The sequence below is a fragment of the Scyliorhinus canicula genome, chromosome 18 (genome assembly GCF_902713615.1).
Source record: "Scyliorhinus canicula chromosome 18, sScyCan1.1, whole genome shotgun sequence".
NCBI classification, from domain to species: domain Eukaryota; kingdom Metazoa; phylum Chordata; class Chondrichthyes; order Carcharhiniformes; family Scyliorhinidae; genus Scyliorhinus; species Scyliorhinus canicula.
In genome coordinates, this window is record NC_052163.1 from 126,804,495 (window position 1) to 126,820,648 (window position 16,154).

General features: G+C 46.3%; 1 protein-coding gene across 1 annotated transcript in view; it reads left to right on the forward strand.

Moving 5' to 3' along the window:
• The window catches only part of fgf22 (fibroblast growth factor 22), a 146,345-nt gene that overhangs the window by 84,802 nt on the left and 45,389 nt on the right, over positions 1-16,154 (forward strand). The window lies entirely within an intron of this gene.

Sequence of the window (16,154 nt, forward strand, 5' to 3'; positions counted from 1 at the left end):
TCACAGTAACTTCATTGAAGCCTACTCGTGACAATGAGCGATTTTCATTTTTCATGCTGGCCTTTATCGCAAGAGGGTTCGAGTAAAGGACTTGCAAAGTCTGGCTTCAATTGTATTGATCCCTGGTTAGATCACACCTGGAGTAAGTAAAGTCGCCATAGTCCCAGATTACCATAGACTTTGAGAGTGAGTGCTGACTGGTGGAGATTTTTTTTTAAAAATTTAGATTACCCAATTATTTTTTCCAATTAAGGGGCAATTTAGCGTAGCCAATCCACCTACTCTGCACATTATTTTGGGTTGTGGGGGCGAAACCCACGCAGACACGGGGAGAATGTGCAAACTCCACACGGACAGTGACCCAGAGCCGGGATTCGAACCTGGGACCTCAGCGCCGTGAGGCAGCTGTGCTAACCACTAGGCCACCGTGCTGCCCTTGACTGGTGGAGATTTAACCTAAGGCTTTGGTCCCCTTACCCTAGGAAGACTATTACTGCCATAGAGGGAATGCAACAAAGGTTCATCAGACTTGTTCCCTGGAAGGCAGAAATATCCTACAAACAAGATATTGAGAAAACTGGGCCCGTGTTGTCTAGAGTTTCAAAGAATGAGAAGTGATTTCTTAGAAACCTACACAATTTTTAAAGGCAAAGATAGAGTAGGTGCAGGTGAAACATTTCCATTGGTTGTGGAGTGTTGAACCAGGAAATACACTTTCAAAATAAGAGGGAAACTATTTTGGACTGAGATGAGGAGAAATAATTTTATTCAGAGGGTTGTGAATCTTTGGCATTCTCTATCCCACAGGGCTGTGGAAGCTCTGTCATTGAGTGTGTTTAAAGTAGAGTGACAGATTTCTAAATATCATAAAGGGATATGGGGATAGTGGGGGGGGGGGGGGGCATTAAAGTGAATGATCACCAATGATTATATTGAATGGTGGAGGATCCTCAATGGGTTAAGTGGCTTTCTCCTGCTCCTATGTTTCCAACTCTGCTAACTTTAGACCCTCACCTGATTGGTCTAAAGTACCCAGGTCATGTTTTGGACACCCCACTAACGAAAGTTAGCTCTAACTGAAGGCACTTTAGCACGTGCAGTTACCTGCATAAACCAAGGATGTGCAGGGTACAACCTAACCCCGCCCCTCCTAGAGCAGGGAATTTCAAAGTGAGGGTCGCAACCCACGGCTGGGTCACGGGCAGGTGTCAGGAGGGTTGGGAGCGATGGTCGCAGCGTTCCCGCGTTGGTCCCGATCGCGGGAGGAGGACCCAATGAGAATGGCGGCCGCTGCCTCCTTTTAAATGAGAAGGAAATGGGGCTGTGTGCAGTCTTCAGGACATAAGCGGCAACAGTGAGCAGGTCATGCAAGTACACTTGACGGCAAGCTCCCCCTATATATATACTTCTTTTGGTGCCAAATCATTGCACTGGTGAGCAAGACAAGAGGACTGTGAAGTTGAAGCATTTGATTTAAGAAAGAGATGGCCAGAGACACAAATAGGCAGAGTGCCTCCTGACCAGGATCTCACATCTGAATCTGGTGGAGAGTGCTGCTGAGGAGAGTCTAGGGAAGAACAGGGCAGTGCTTGTCTTAGCTCTGCACAGAGCTCCATAACCTCAGGTTAACAGCCTATAAAGAAGAAACTTAAGTCGGGAACAAAGCTGTATGAAGATGATTCCTTGATGTATGGTTTTGTCAGGTGTGCTAATGCAAATAAGGATGCAAATCCCATGTGTGTTGTATGCAGGGAAGTACTGGCAAACAAGAGGACAAGTTTCAGATTTTGAAAGAGAAGTGGTGGGTGAAAAATGCCTTTTGAGTTTGAGACCACAGAGTCAGATATTAACTTATAGCTGACTCCAAATGAAAAGACTATGGTGCTGTACCTGAGCTTTTACAATACTTTAAAATCACACCAAAAGCCCACGAGGCTGTTAGCATCCTGGAGTAACATTTTCAACATTTTGTTGCTATTGTTCTTCAAAATGACCTACAAGTGCGAGGTTGGAATTCCTGTTCTCACAAAGATGATGACGGCACAAAGGAACTGGCTGAAGTCTGCACCTAATGTGCATATAGCCCTCTCCTCCTGTGAACCTGATTGGAGCGAGATCGTGAGGACCAAGCAGGCTCTCCTTGCATATTAAAGGCAAGCGAATGTCTTGAAGGTCAGCCGAGAAAATAACTTTGAAAAATACTGATCTTGAGGATTAGAATGTAAGGAAAGGGAATGCAGCATAGTTTTAGCTGAATGATACCTGGAGTGGGATTCTCCAGAATCGGCGCGATGGCCCGACACTGATGCGTCAAAACAGCGAGAACCACTCCGGCGTCGGACCGACCGGAAATAGCGGAATCCTCCGCACTTCCGGGGCTAGGTGGACGCTGGAGGGGCTGGCGCGCGCCAATGCATGAGCCAAAGGGCCGGCGTGATCCTGCGCATGCACGGAACCGCCGGCGTATTCTGTTGCATGCGCAGGGGGGGGTGTCTTCTACCTGCCGGCCATGGCGGAGCTTTACAGGGGCCGGCGCGGAAGGAAGGAGTGCACCCACGGCACAGGCCCGCCCACAGGTCGGTGGGCCCTGATCAGAGGCCAGGCCACAGCGCCCCCCCCCCCCCCCGGGTTCGGCATTCCCCCGTGCCCCCCCCCCTCCACCCCCCCGGCCGAGGACCACCCCAGCTGACTTACCTGCCAGGTCCCGCTGTGTGGGATGATGCCTAATCCACGCCAGCGGGACTGGCCAAAAACCGCCGCCCGCTCCACCCATGGGGCCCGGAAATAGCCGGGGGGCCGCTGCCAACGGCCCCCGACCCGCATGGCATGAACCCCGCCCCCGCCTGAAAACCGGCACCGGAGAATACGGCAGCTGGCGTCGGGGCTGGCGGGGTGGGCTTCATGCCGTCCCCCGGGGATTCTCTGACCCGCCGCGGGGTCGGAGAATCCCGTCCCTGAACTCCAAAGGTTAAATTACAAGGAAAGGTTACACAAACTCAGCTTGTATTCGCTAGAAATGGTGATTTAGGGCTGACTAAAGGGTGATTTTCAAGATATAATGGGGAACGGATATGATGAGGAGAATGAAGCTCTCTATGAGGAAGCTATTTCTGCCTGTCGGAGAATCTAGGCCAAGAGGACACAGTCAAAAAGTCAGGGCTGGACCTTCCAGGAATGGAGTTAGGAAACATTTCTGCACAAATGTGGTAGAGTTTGGAAATCTCTTCCACAAATGGCAATTGATACGAGATCAATTTAAAATTTTTAAACTGTATTGATAGATTTCTGTTCACTAAATGTACTCAGGGATATGGGGCAAAAACGGGTGTGTGGAGTTCGGAGATGGGCCATGATATCGGTGAATGGCAGAACAGGCTCGAACAGGCTAAATTGCCTCCTCCTGTTCCCGTGTGTCTGGGGAAAGGGGGTGAGGGACTGTGCTTGTAGTGTAGAGAAACAGCATGGCAGGCAGCTCGTGGTCAACAGTGTCTGAGATAGTAACCAAAAACAAGCTGGGCACAATCTGTTTTGAAGGATTTCAATAATTGCTTTAAAAGGAGTGCAGACATTATTTACCTTTCCCACTGAGAGATGATAGATATTTGCACGATGACTCAAATTGAATTTCAAGAGATCTATGAGATTTGACAGTCCTCAAGCCTAGTCTACAGTAAGCTGCCTGCTCCGCTAACGCCTGCACTCAAGTATAGCACCTTTTTAAGTGTCACTTGTTTTTAAACCAGAATGTTTTCTGATGGTTACTGTGGCAACATGCTCTTTCAAGTGATTAATCTTGCGTTCCATGCCCCCATTCTCCCTTTGTAAGTAAAAATTTGCTTTAATCATTGATCGGGCAGAGTCTAGCCAGTGCGACCATTGCACTTGGGGCATTAACCAATAGTTCTTATACTGCAAATGTATACAAATTATTATTTTTCAAATAAATGTAATTTTTCACCATATGAACGTTTCTTCAGTCTATGTTTCCAGCAAGTACATTTGCAACATTTACAGTTAGCAGGAATGTACTGTCAAATAATGCACAAAAGTCATAGGAAATGAGTTATTAGCACTCAGTGATAACTGTTATATTTGTGGATTGGTTAGTGCATTGAACACCTAATTTTTTGTCAAAGGTTTAGCACCCAGCCGCTTTGCAAATCATGCATAATTTTTCTGTCCTGATATTTAAGGTGTTGTTGTACAATAGGTATAGCATGAATGGCAGCATTTGTAAACGCAATATTCTATATTCTATGTTCTAATATTGGCAGACCACATTCACACTGTAATGCTCTTTGGCCTGGAATAACATCCAAATACCGATCAGTTTTTATAGTTAACCAAGAATCAAGTGGACAGTTACCTTTCTGCTGTTAAAAAGACAACGTCCCCGACAACATCACAGTGCCAAGAAACACAAGGCTGTTCAACGCGACTCGCGTTGTATAAGGGGCCTGAATGGGACCGCGCGGCCGAGGCTACACATAGCCCCGTCTTGTACAGCGGGGAGTTCTGCTCGCTGGAACTCCTCAGTGTAGCGAGAAATGCACCCCTATCTCCGAGGCCCCCAAAACAATCCCTGACTTCTGCCCCTGCCCAAACGTACTATGGGAGAATCCCTGCCCCCCCCCCCCCCCCCCCCCCCCCCCACACACACACCACCCCCAACACCCAGGCCGGGCACCCCCGGCCCAATCACGCACAGGCAAAGAAATCTAGCTTGGCAATGTCAATCCAGGTGGCACCAGCAGCCCCAGGGCATCAACCTGCCCAAAGGGTATACAGCTGGGGGCCTCCAATCCCCAGGGAGACCCCCATGAGTGCCGTTCCGTCTGGTGCCTGTTTGTGGAGATAGTGCTGAACGACGCTCGCCCGAGATCTCTGAGGCGAAGGGGATGGATCCCAAAGCCTCAGGTACCTCAGGCATCTACACATTAGAGTGTGCCAAAATGTGGTCCCGCCCACAACAGTTCCCCCCTCCCTCCCCCCACAATGTCATTGGATGAAACAGGCTACACTAGTGGCTCATGTCATAACACTGTCACTGTTTGGAGATCCTATCAGAAGTTCCCATCAGAGTGTTAGCTGAACATTGAAAACTGTCAGTAAACTGATATATGAAATGGCACAAGACCCATCCTTCTCATTCTGTCTAAATGATCATGAGCTTCAAATTAAATCTTGGGAACATTAGATACAAGAACTTAATACATGTGTCATTGTATGGACAAGCCGCACGGGATTGACCCACTTACCTTTCAGTATCTGAACTTTATTGCTCACCCTTTTCAGCAAACAATGGTAGCCAGGGCCCTGATAATGCAAATATATTGGGAAATAAATCAAACATTGCAATGATTTATGGCTGAGTAACTTCCATTGATCGGATATAAGCAGAGTTATCATCTACTTAAATAATCTGACACGCTTGAATGCCTGATATGAATCAATTGCATAACATTTTGGGAAATAAAGTCTGAAATAACAGACAGAAATTACCAAGTACCTGATTAAAGGTCAGGTCAAGAGGGAAACTTACATTTTAGCAGGGCGTTGGAAGTCTGCCCAATTTGGAGTGGAATGCACTTCACCACCCTATATTTAGATCAATAGCCAATTGGTCACACGTCTAGTTCAGCAGCAAATAGAGTGCCTTCATTTTTAGTTAGTTTCCAAAGGCAGCACGGTGGCACAAGTGGATAGCACTGTGGTTTCACAGCGCCAGGGTCCCAGGTTCGATTCCCCGCTGGGTCACTGTCTGTGCGGAGTCTGCACGTTCTCCTCTTGTCTGTGTGGGTTTTCTCCGGGTGCTCCGGTTCCCTCCCACAGTCCACGGCGTGCAGGTTAGGTGGATTGGCCATGATAAATTGCCCTTAGCGACCAAAAAAATGGTTAGGAGGGGTTATTGGGTTACGGGGATAGGGTGGAAGTAAGGGTTTAAGTGGGTCGGTGCAGACTCGATGGGCCGAATGGCCTCCTTCTGCACTGTATGTTCTATCTCTCCCCTCGAATCCTCCCTGCCCCCAGAAATGGGTTTGCTCCATGCTCCATGCCCTAAACCAGACAGAGAGGAGGATACAAGTGATTTAGGTTCTGAAATGGGAATTACTATGATGAAATTTCAGCACACTAAAAAGTTTGGTAGCTTAAATAACTGAAGTCCGCAAAGCAAGAAACCCAGTTGTCATCAAAAGGTTTGGGCGCAGGTTACTATCGGCAGGTGTGAAAATGGTTTTCTCAAATTAATGCTCACTTTCGAGTGGCTGCAGGCGGCAAAATCAACTTTAAAGAAGAGAAAATAAATATCAACATGTCAAAATCCAGCTCCAAGTATAGGTCAGCTGTGGAAATTGATGAACAATTATTGCGGCTAAAAGAAGGAAATATTTAAGACGCTGAGTGATGCATCACTTCCGTGTTTTATTTATTAAAGTCTAATTTGCAGACCAAGGAACTGAAGGCACTGTTGCTAAGTTTGCAGATGATACAAAGATCTGTAGAGGGGCAGGTAGTATTGAGGAAGAAGGCGGGCTGTTGAAGGATTCGGACAAGCTAGGAGAGTGGGCAATGAAGTGGCAAATGAAATACAATGTGGAAAAGTGTGAGGTTGTGCACTTTGGAAGGAGGAATTTAGGTATAGACTGTTTTCCAAATGGGGAAATGCATCGGAAATCAGAAGCACAAAAGGACTTGGGTGTCCTTGTTCACGATTCTCTTAAGGTTAACGTGCAGGTTCAGTCGGCAGTTAAGAACACAAATGCAATGTTAGCATTCATGTCAAGAGGGCTAGAATACAAGACCAGGGATGTATTTCTGAGGCTGTATAAGGCTCTGGTCAGACCCCATTTGGAGTATTTATAGTAGTTTTGGGCCCCGTTTCTAAGGAAGGATGTGCTGGCCTTGGAAAGGGTCCAGAGGAGGTTCACAAGAATGATCCCTGGAATGAAGAACTTGTCTTATGAGGATCGGTTGAGGACTCTGGGTCTGTATTCATTTAGAAGGGTGAGGGGGATCTTATTGAAACTTACAGGATTCTGCAAGGCCTGGATAGACTGGACGTGGAGAGGATGTTTCCACTTGTCGGACAATCTAGAAGCAGAGGACACCATCTCAGACTAAAGGGACAATCCTTTAAAACAGAGATGAAGAGGAATTTCTTCAGCCAGAGGTTGGTGAATTTGTGGAACTCTTTGTCGCAGAAGACTGTGGAGGCCAATTCACTGAGTGTCTTTAAGATAGAAATAGATAGGTTCTTGATTAATATGGAGATCAGGGGTTATGGGGAGAAGGTAGGAGAATGGCGATGAGAAAAATATCAGCCATGATTGAATGGTGGAGTGGACTCGATGGGCCGAGTGTCCTAATTCTGCTCCTATGTCTTGTGGTCTTATGGTCTAAGTGCTGAAATGAGTCTGTGCAGTAAGATGCGGGTCTTTTGAATGGCACGGGGATCAATCCCTTGCAGCTCGTCTATAAAATGACAATCGTACCAATGTGGAACTGCTCTTTTCTGTTAACTGCATTGGCTTCTTTCATTATTCTGTGTAATGTTCTTTCGTTCGTTGCCTGCAAACTCGTGGCCAACAAAATCCACTCTCTTTCCTGCGGTATGTACTCTTTTGTCCCTCTGATATTGACCGCTTTCTGTTCCTCTGTAAACCAGTCATACAGCACCTCATCATTTTCTCAGTGACTTCCTGCAAAGCTTCAGATGGCTTTGAAGTGCATTAAATGTCATGTAGACAAATTTGAGAATCGTAATAACCCACAAACAACAATTAGTCGATTTATTAATTCATTATTGTTGGCATTGTTGGTTGAGGGAGGAATGTCGGCCAGGGCAGTAACCAACAGATGAGTAATCGCAGATCACTGTCATGCGTCAATAAAGAGTTCAAAGCAGCAATGGAATGGGATTTTATTTGTTCATAGGATGGGAGAGCTGCTGTCAAGGCCAGCATTTGTTGCCCATCCTTAATTAGTATCTTCTTGAACTGCAATATATATGGTGCAGGTACATCCATTGTGCTGTTGGAAGGGAGTTCAAGGTTTTCTACAGTTATAGTGAAGAAATGGTGATATTGTCACAAATCAGAGGGAGTGTAACTTGAATTTGCAGGTTGTGGTGTTCCCATGTGTCAGTTACCCTTAGCCTTCTTGGTGGTAGATGTCACGGGTTGGAAGCTGCTGTAAAACAGGATCCTGGCAATTTGCTGCAGTGCATCTTGTAGATGATACACACTGCTATCTCCATGCACCAACAATGGAGTGAGTGAATGTTTCAGTGGTGGATGGCATGCCGATCAAGGGGGTTGCTTTGTCCTGGATAGTGTCGAGCTCCTTGAGTGTTGTTGAAGCTGCACTCATCCAGGCAAATGGAAAGCATTCCATCCTTCTCCTGACTTGTATCTTGCAGATGGTGAACAGACTTTAGGATTTCAGGAGGCGGGTTACTTGCTGTAGAAATCCCAGACCCTGACCTGCTCTTTTTGCCACAGTTTTTATATGGCTGGTCCAGATAAAAACCTGTTTGCAGTCTGAATTGGACAATGACACACAACATTGGGCTGGGATGGAGCAGGAGATTCAGCTTGACTTGGTTTGGAGCATTGGCTGCTTTCTGTCCAATTTGATGACCCAATATAGGATGATGCTTCAGTGCAAAGAATTAAACTCCTTGGGCTGGATTTTCCCTTCCCCGACGTGACGAGGCAGAGAATCCGTTTTGCCGCAAAAAATCGAGGGCGGCGCCGGTTCTTCACTTCTCCGCACCCAGGAAATCGGCGTACTCCCTAGTATCCACCGCCTTAGGCCATTGCCTGAGGCTCACCACGCGATGCTCCATCCTCGACCGGCCGAATTGCCGATGGCGTGGACCTCTCATGGTCCCACTGTCCGGGATCCTCGTGTGGCGGCTGCAGACTCGCTCTGGGACCGCCGAAGTCGGGGGAGGGCTGATCGGCTGGGGGCAATGTGTGCAGGCAGTCCAGGGCGCGCGAGCGTCCGATTCGGGGCACTATTTTGCCCGTCCAGGTCCATGGGCTGAGTCCGCCATGGAGCACGGTGCAGCCGCTGGCGGCCGCCGCCGTGCGCATGCGCGACCTCTGACCCGGAAGTGCTGAGGGCCTTATCAGCAGCTAGAGCTGCGAGCTTTACAACAGATGCCTACTAACCTCCAGCAAGACGGGGAATCTGTGGTCCTGGCGTAAAGAACACAGTTTTCAAAACGGCGTGGGGGCTTAGTCCCAACAATGGAGAATCCAGCCCCTTGTTCCTGTGATTCAGATCATTGTTAAATTACAACAATGCTATTTGAAGAGATTAATATTTCCCCCAGTATACCAGTCAAGATTTGCTGTGCAAAATGGATGCTGTGTTAATTGTTTACTTAATGACATTCATACTGCACTTCACAGTAACTTTTAACACATTGTACTTGGAATATTTTGAAATATATTTGGAGCAAAATCTTTCTTACAAAACAACATGATGCGGATGTTGGAAATATGAAATGTAGAAAATGTTGCTCACACAAGGGGCAGATGTTTCCACTCAGTACGCAGAGTAATGGCTCAGACGAGGAAACCAGCGTGCAGCTCTCCAGGGTGAACCTCGTTGTATCACTGGTGAGGGACAGCCAAAATCGGAAAACGAGATCTCGCCAGCGAGATTCTCATTTTCCGAGCCTCGTGGGATGTTACGCCCAGGTCGCCATTTGCGCTCATGGACAACATTGCCTCTGTAGTTAACGGGTGAGATTCAATGGCCTCTCCACACCGTGTTTCTTGGCAGCAAGAGGTGACCCACCATTGGCCAGAGGCGGGATCTTCTGGTCCCTCTGCGGTCAATGGAATTTCCCAATGAATCCACCCTATGCCGCCGGGAAACAAGAGGACCAGATGATCGCACCGGCGTGAACCGCTGGAGGATCTCGCCAGTGAACATTTTAGGTTGATAACATTTCAGGAAAACTGGAAAAAGTTAGGGATGCAACTGGTGATAAGCAAATGCAGAAGTTCGGGAAAGGGAGAGAGGTGGACAGAGCAAAAGGGATGCCATGTGAGAGAGTGGCAGGCAGGATGGATTAAGTGACAAAAGAGGCACGGATGCTTCACAGCGCCAAGATCCCAGGTTCAATTCCCGGCTTGGGTCTATTCGGAGTCTGCACGTTCTCCCCGTGTCTTTGAGGGTTTCCTCCGGGTGCTCCGGTTTCCTCCCACAAATCCCAAAAGATGGGCTGTTAGGTGAATTGGACATTCTGAATTCTCCCTCCCGAACAAGTGCCGGAGTGTGGCGAATCGGGGATTTTCACAGGAACTTCATTAAAGTGTTAATGTGAGCCTACTTGTGACAATAATAAAGATTATTATTATTTATTATAGGTAATTGCGCAGGGCACAAGTGGGTGATTGGGACAGGAGAAGACCCAAAAATTGGGCCCGAGGGAGCAGGAAATGATAAAAGCAGAATCAGACCCAACAACTGCTGAGAAATTGTTTTGATCTGACTTTGTTGTAAAGTTTATCTTGTTCGGGAAAAACAAGTAGGAACTTTAATTTTAAGAATGAAGGAAAATAAAACTGGCATCATCTCTGATTCAGGAACACACGCTTCCAGGTGGGGACATTTAGCCACATTTTTAACCAGCGGACAAGACTCACTGCAAAGATCACAGATTAAATCAGCTTGATGGTGTTTGAAACAGTGCAATGCTAAGCTGAATGCTTCAGTTTAACCTCTGACTTCAAATGGCAGCCACAACTGAGCAAAGTTCACTCCCATGGTTTGGATCATCGCTTAAAACCCTTCAGCTGAATTACAGCCTTGCAGCTCACTATCATATAACGTCTGTTATTCAGATGTGGTTCCATGAAAGGTTTGAGTAGAGTTACACTCATTATCTCATTAATACCAACTTCCATTTTCCACCCTGTGATATTTACAAGAATATTCTCTAAAACCAGTCTGGTCCAATTGAAGATCATGTGCCTTCTGATTATTTAGAGGATATTGCGACTGAATAAATTAACAGCCAAATCACAATGTGTAATCTGCAAAGACAAAAGGGCAGAATGTTGAACAACGAATCCTAATGAAAAAGTACTAAGTGACAACAACTAGAGATAAGACTTGCTTCTGAAAGGCACTTTCAATTGCTGGGATTCTAAATTGGCCCTCATTTACTGCCTACTATTTGAACACTTCTGCAATGTATGGGTATTGTTAGCACTTAAAAAAGGGCCTCAGAAAATAATGCATCCTGAGCAAGCACTGCATCCCAAGGAACAGAACTAGCGAGGAGGCCCAGCATCAGTGTCGAGACACACGTCATGTCGGCAGATCAGAGAGTGGCATTGACAATGACCATGGTCTCAGGCCCTTCTCTCCTCCTGACTGAAGAGGAAGTTTGGCAGTGGGTGGCAGCAATGGGAATCTCATGGGGGTGGGGAGATGGAGAATTGGTTAAAGGATGGGGGGGGGGGGGGGGGGGGAGACTTGAAGCAGAAAGTCGGCTTGAGGAAATCAGATGTGTTACTTGTTCCTTTGATCATACCACTCGCCCCAGTGGCCTGATGCAGAGCAGGGACTGTCAGACAGTGTTGTCGAAAACTGACAAGAACAAGATCAGACCAGCATGACATCTAGACACATAAACTGTCAGTCACACCAGAGTGAATTGCCTGCTAATTATTCCTTTGATAATACATTGCATATGTTTAAGCAAGGATGGTGTGACCGAGGGCACATGGTAACCAGTACTAAGCTGATCATTTTCATCCATCGCAGAATTTATCCCACACCTCCAATGGTTTAGACTGCTCACTGCTCCAGTAGCTTTGACCCTTTCCACTGCATGATTGTCTAAATAACCTTCTCACACTACCCTTAAACAGAACGAGTCACGCTATCGAGGAAATCGGATACTTCTAATTCACTTAATAGCCCGAGAACATCCTAGCTAATTCCCTTAAGTACACACTGAATAGCTACATTTCAGAAGCAAGTGATTTTTATCTAGTCATTTGCAGTAAGGGGGGGAAAAAATAAGAATACAAATTTCTTTTGAACTTCCCAATTAGATCAGGCACAATTTAAACTAAAGCAAAAGCAGCTGTTGGAAAATTGTCACTGCTGGGTCTGTTCTAGATGTCAGCCTTTTTATTTTAAATGTAAGATAATATGGCATACGCCAGGTAAATATAGTTCAATATAAAATTCCTCCGAAATTGCCTTGAAGTTGAAATCTACTGAAGCAACCTTTTCACAGGAAACTGTTCCAAATATAGACACATGACCGATGAAGTCCGAGGTACACTAGGGTGAAGCTTCGAGGTTACAAGACTCTCATCTTGAAGGGCTATTACAAGCAGGCAGAACATTTTTCACTGTAATAATGTTCCTCAGGTAGCTTTTCGATATCAGTGACTGGCATATCCAAGATTTAAATTTTCTCTGCGTAGGATTGCTGTGCATGTAATTGATGCTCTGGTATTATATCTGGATAATTTTATACAGTCCATGCGACACAAACCTTTTCTCCTGTTGCAGCTCAGCATTTTAAAGGGCTCGAATGATAATGATAAATGATAATGATAAAGAAAGCTTACTTAAGGCATGTTCATCAGCAATCAAACGGCTTGGAACAGTTAAGGTATTTTTCCAGGGTCCACAGCTGCATCTTTATGACATCAGCTACAATGACAGATTACATAAGTAAATCACATGTGCATCAAACTAAATAATAATATAATATAATAATCTTTCATTGCCACGAATATGAGGTTACTGTGAAAAGCCCCTAGTCGCCACATTCCGCCGCCTGTTTGGGCAAGCAGCATTATGTTATATTACGCTTATTTTCTTACTTTCAGGAAACAAAATGTCCAAAAGAGGTACATACGCGTGTAGGAAGTTATTTTCAAAATTGACTATCCCTATTCATTGTTGTGCTAAAGGTAGATATATATACATATAAAATCTCTGTTTAATTCTCCAAATCTATTAAATTACATACAACTTTTAAAGTGCACACAGATACTTTTTATTTGGACATACAATAGAATTGTCTGTTCAAATGGTCTCAATTTAGACAGAGATCGGTGTTCTCTACAACTTAATATTCCTTGGCCAGGCAAAGGATACAAAATTAAAACATGATTCCAGCGCGGGGGCGGAGAATAGCCGATGATGCCGGAAATCCGGCGGGATGCCTCTTCTGCGAGTCTCCACTGTCCCGCCAGTCGCGCGCGCCCGGTCGACGTGACACCGGTTGGGGGCCGTTGAAAGAGGCCCCCGCGGCGATTCTTCGAGGAGACCGGACGAGTTCCCGCCACGTTCCTGTCAGCGTGGTTTATATCTGGATCCACCTGGCGGGAGCTCCTGGTGGTGGCTGGTCGTGGCCGTCCTGGTGGGGGTGAAGGCGGATCAGACTCCTGGTGGGGGGAGGGCCTCCACGATGGCCAGGCCCGTGATCGGAGGCAACCGATTGGCGAGCATGCGCATTCCAGGGGGGGTGCCTCTCTTCTTCCGCGCCAGGCCGCTGTGTGGCTCCGCCATGTTGTGCGGGGGGCCGGTGCGAAAACGGCCACTGCGCGCATGCGTGGACCCTCGGTCGGAAGTGCAGGCCCCCGTATCGGCAGCAGGAGCTGAGGTGCGCACGCCGGGGCCCTGCTATCCCTCTTAAAACCGGAGAAAAAAGTCCGGAGTGATTCACGACCGTTTTATGGCAGGCGTGGGGATATAGCCCCATCATTGGAGAATCCCAGCCCTGGACTAGTGATCTGGAGGGCAAATGCCACCAAGGGAGCACGGGATTTAAATTCACTTCATTAAATAAAATCTGGAATTAAAAAGCTACTGGTAAAAGTTAAAAAGCTAACAGTAATGGGGACCCAAAACTACTGGAATGTCATAAAAACCCACCTGGTCCACTAACGTCCTCAAATCTACTGTCCTGACTAGGTCCACACGCACGGCAATGTGGTTGACTAGTAATTGCCTTCGGAAAGGCCTTGTAAGCCATTTATTCGTATTCAAGAAGGATGTGGCTCATCATTTTCTCATGGGCAATTAGGGATAGGCAATAGGCCAATTCTGTGAAGGAATCATAAAATATTCTTCCAACTCAGTTATTCAATATAAATTAAAATATTCCAAAACTAACTCTTTGAAAAATTAGAAATCCTTGAGTTTATTTTTCTAGACTCATTCTTTGTTGCCCCTGGCATGTGAGCTGACTGGTGTAACCCAGCCACACACCACAGAGAATAATTTGTTTCTGATCTTCACGACCCACATCAAATGTATTTCTAATCTGAACTATAATCAGGATGTTAGGCAGGCATTCAGTGATAAACTCGCAGCATTTGGTTCCCCAATCCAAACTGATGGCGACTGAAGGAACGTGGCATCCTCCAGCAGAAGAGAAGAGAGGAGGTGCCAGCCCATGAATCCAAGCTGGGGTCAAACTCAGGTGGCAGAGGTGAAAGGGCAATATCACCAAATCATCTGGTAATTTGATTATGCTGCCCGCTTTCCCAAGGCAGCGGGAGGTGTAGACAGAGTCAATGGGCGGGCTCACATGATGGACTGGGCGGTGTTCACGACTCTCTGTAGCTTCTTACGGAATTGGGCCGAGCAGTTGCCATACCAGGCTGTGATGCAGCCAGATAGGATGCTCTCTATGGTGCATCTATGAAAATTGGTAAGTCATTTAAGCGGATGCATCATCGATGAACATTTAGAAAATTGCTTTAATCACAAGACGCATCCAAGCCGAATTTTCAAACGTTATCTAACCCACAGTGATGATCCCCACTCTATCTTCAACATTTTCGAGATGTTTCACAAAGGTTTCCCCACTGAGGCTTAAGGTTTCCAGCAAGCCCCAGGACCACCCCCCCTCCCCGCTCCCCCACTATGTACACACACCACGCACTTATATTTACCATTTAGCCCCTTACCCTCTGCAAATAATTCTGTTTATATGACCGTTTCCAAAAAGATTCTTGCTTGAAAGCTTTTCTTTCTTAATTAATATGATTGCCGCTAACCTCCAATGGTGTACACGTGGGAAGTTGATACTAAATGTTGTCTTCAGGTGAGCAGCGTCTCAAATATTATCTGATGCTGTCAGCTTTCTGCCATGTAGGTTAACAGTAGACCCCTTGTTGCCAATCTTCCCTCTAAGCTGTACAACTGTGCAGCAAACCAAAGGAGCCTTCATACAGGTCGACACCTTTAATTTAAGATTTAAAGGGGCTGCTTACTTAAACAAATCACCCGAGCACTCCAAAATATTTAAAAGTCTACACCGCCACTAGACCCCTCTTCCACAAAATGTCACAACAGTGAAAAAACAGATTTAGATTTATTGTCACGTGTACCAACGAGCAGTGAAAAGTATTGTTCTGCGTACAGTCCAGGCAGATCCCTCCATACATGAAAACATAGAACATGCGATAAATATATGATGTAAACACATAACATAAACAGAGACATTGGATGAAGCATATGGAGTGTAGTGCTACAACAGTAGAAAAGATGAGCAGAGAGATAAGTTCAGTCCATAAGAGGGTCATTCAGGAGTCTGGTAACAGCGGGGAAGAAGCTGTTTTTGAACCTGTCCGTGCGTGTTCTCAGGCTTTTATATCTTCTGCCCAATGGAAGAGGTTGGAAGAGAGAATAACCCCGGTCTTTGATTCTGCTGCCCACTTTCCCAAGGCAGCGGGAGGTGTAGACAGAGTCAATGGATGGGAGGCGGGTTCATGTGAAGGACTGGGCTGTGCTCACGACTCTCTGTAGTTTCTTACGGCCTTGAGCCGGACATTTGCCATACCAGTCTGTGATGCAGCCAGCTACATTGCTTTCTATGGTACATTTATAAAAATTGGTAAGAGTCATTGTGGACATGCCGAATTTCCTTAATTTTCTGAGGAGGTATAGGTGCTGTTGTGCTTTCTTGGTGGTAGCGTCGGCGTGGGTGGACCAGATTGTTGGTGATGCACAATCTAGCATACATGTGTGTCCACTTCTTTTAGTCACCCCATATCAGACTTCTGATTAAGCACCCTTCCTAACAGTGACCCACTCTAGCAGGTGAAGGGGTGAAATAATCGTCACATAAGTAGAGTATGATAACCCTGAAATTA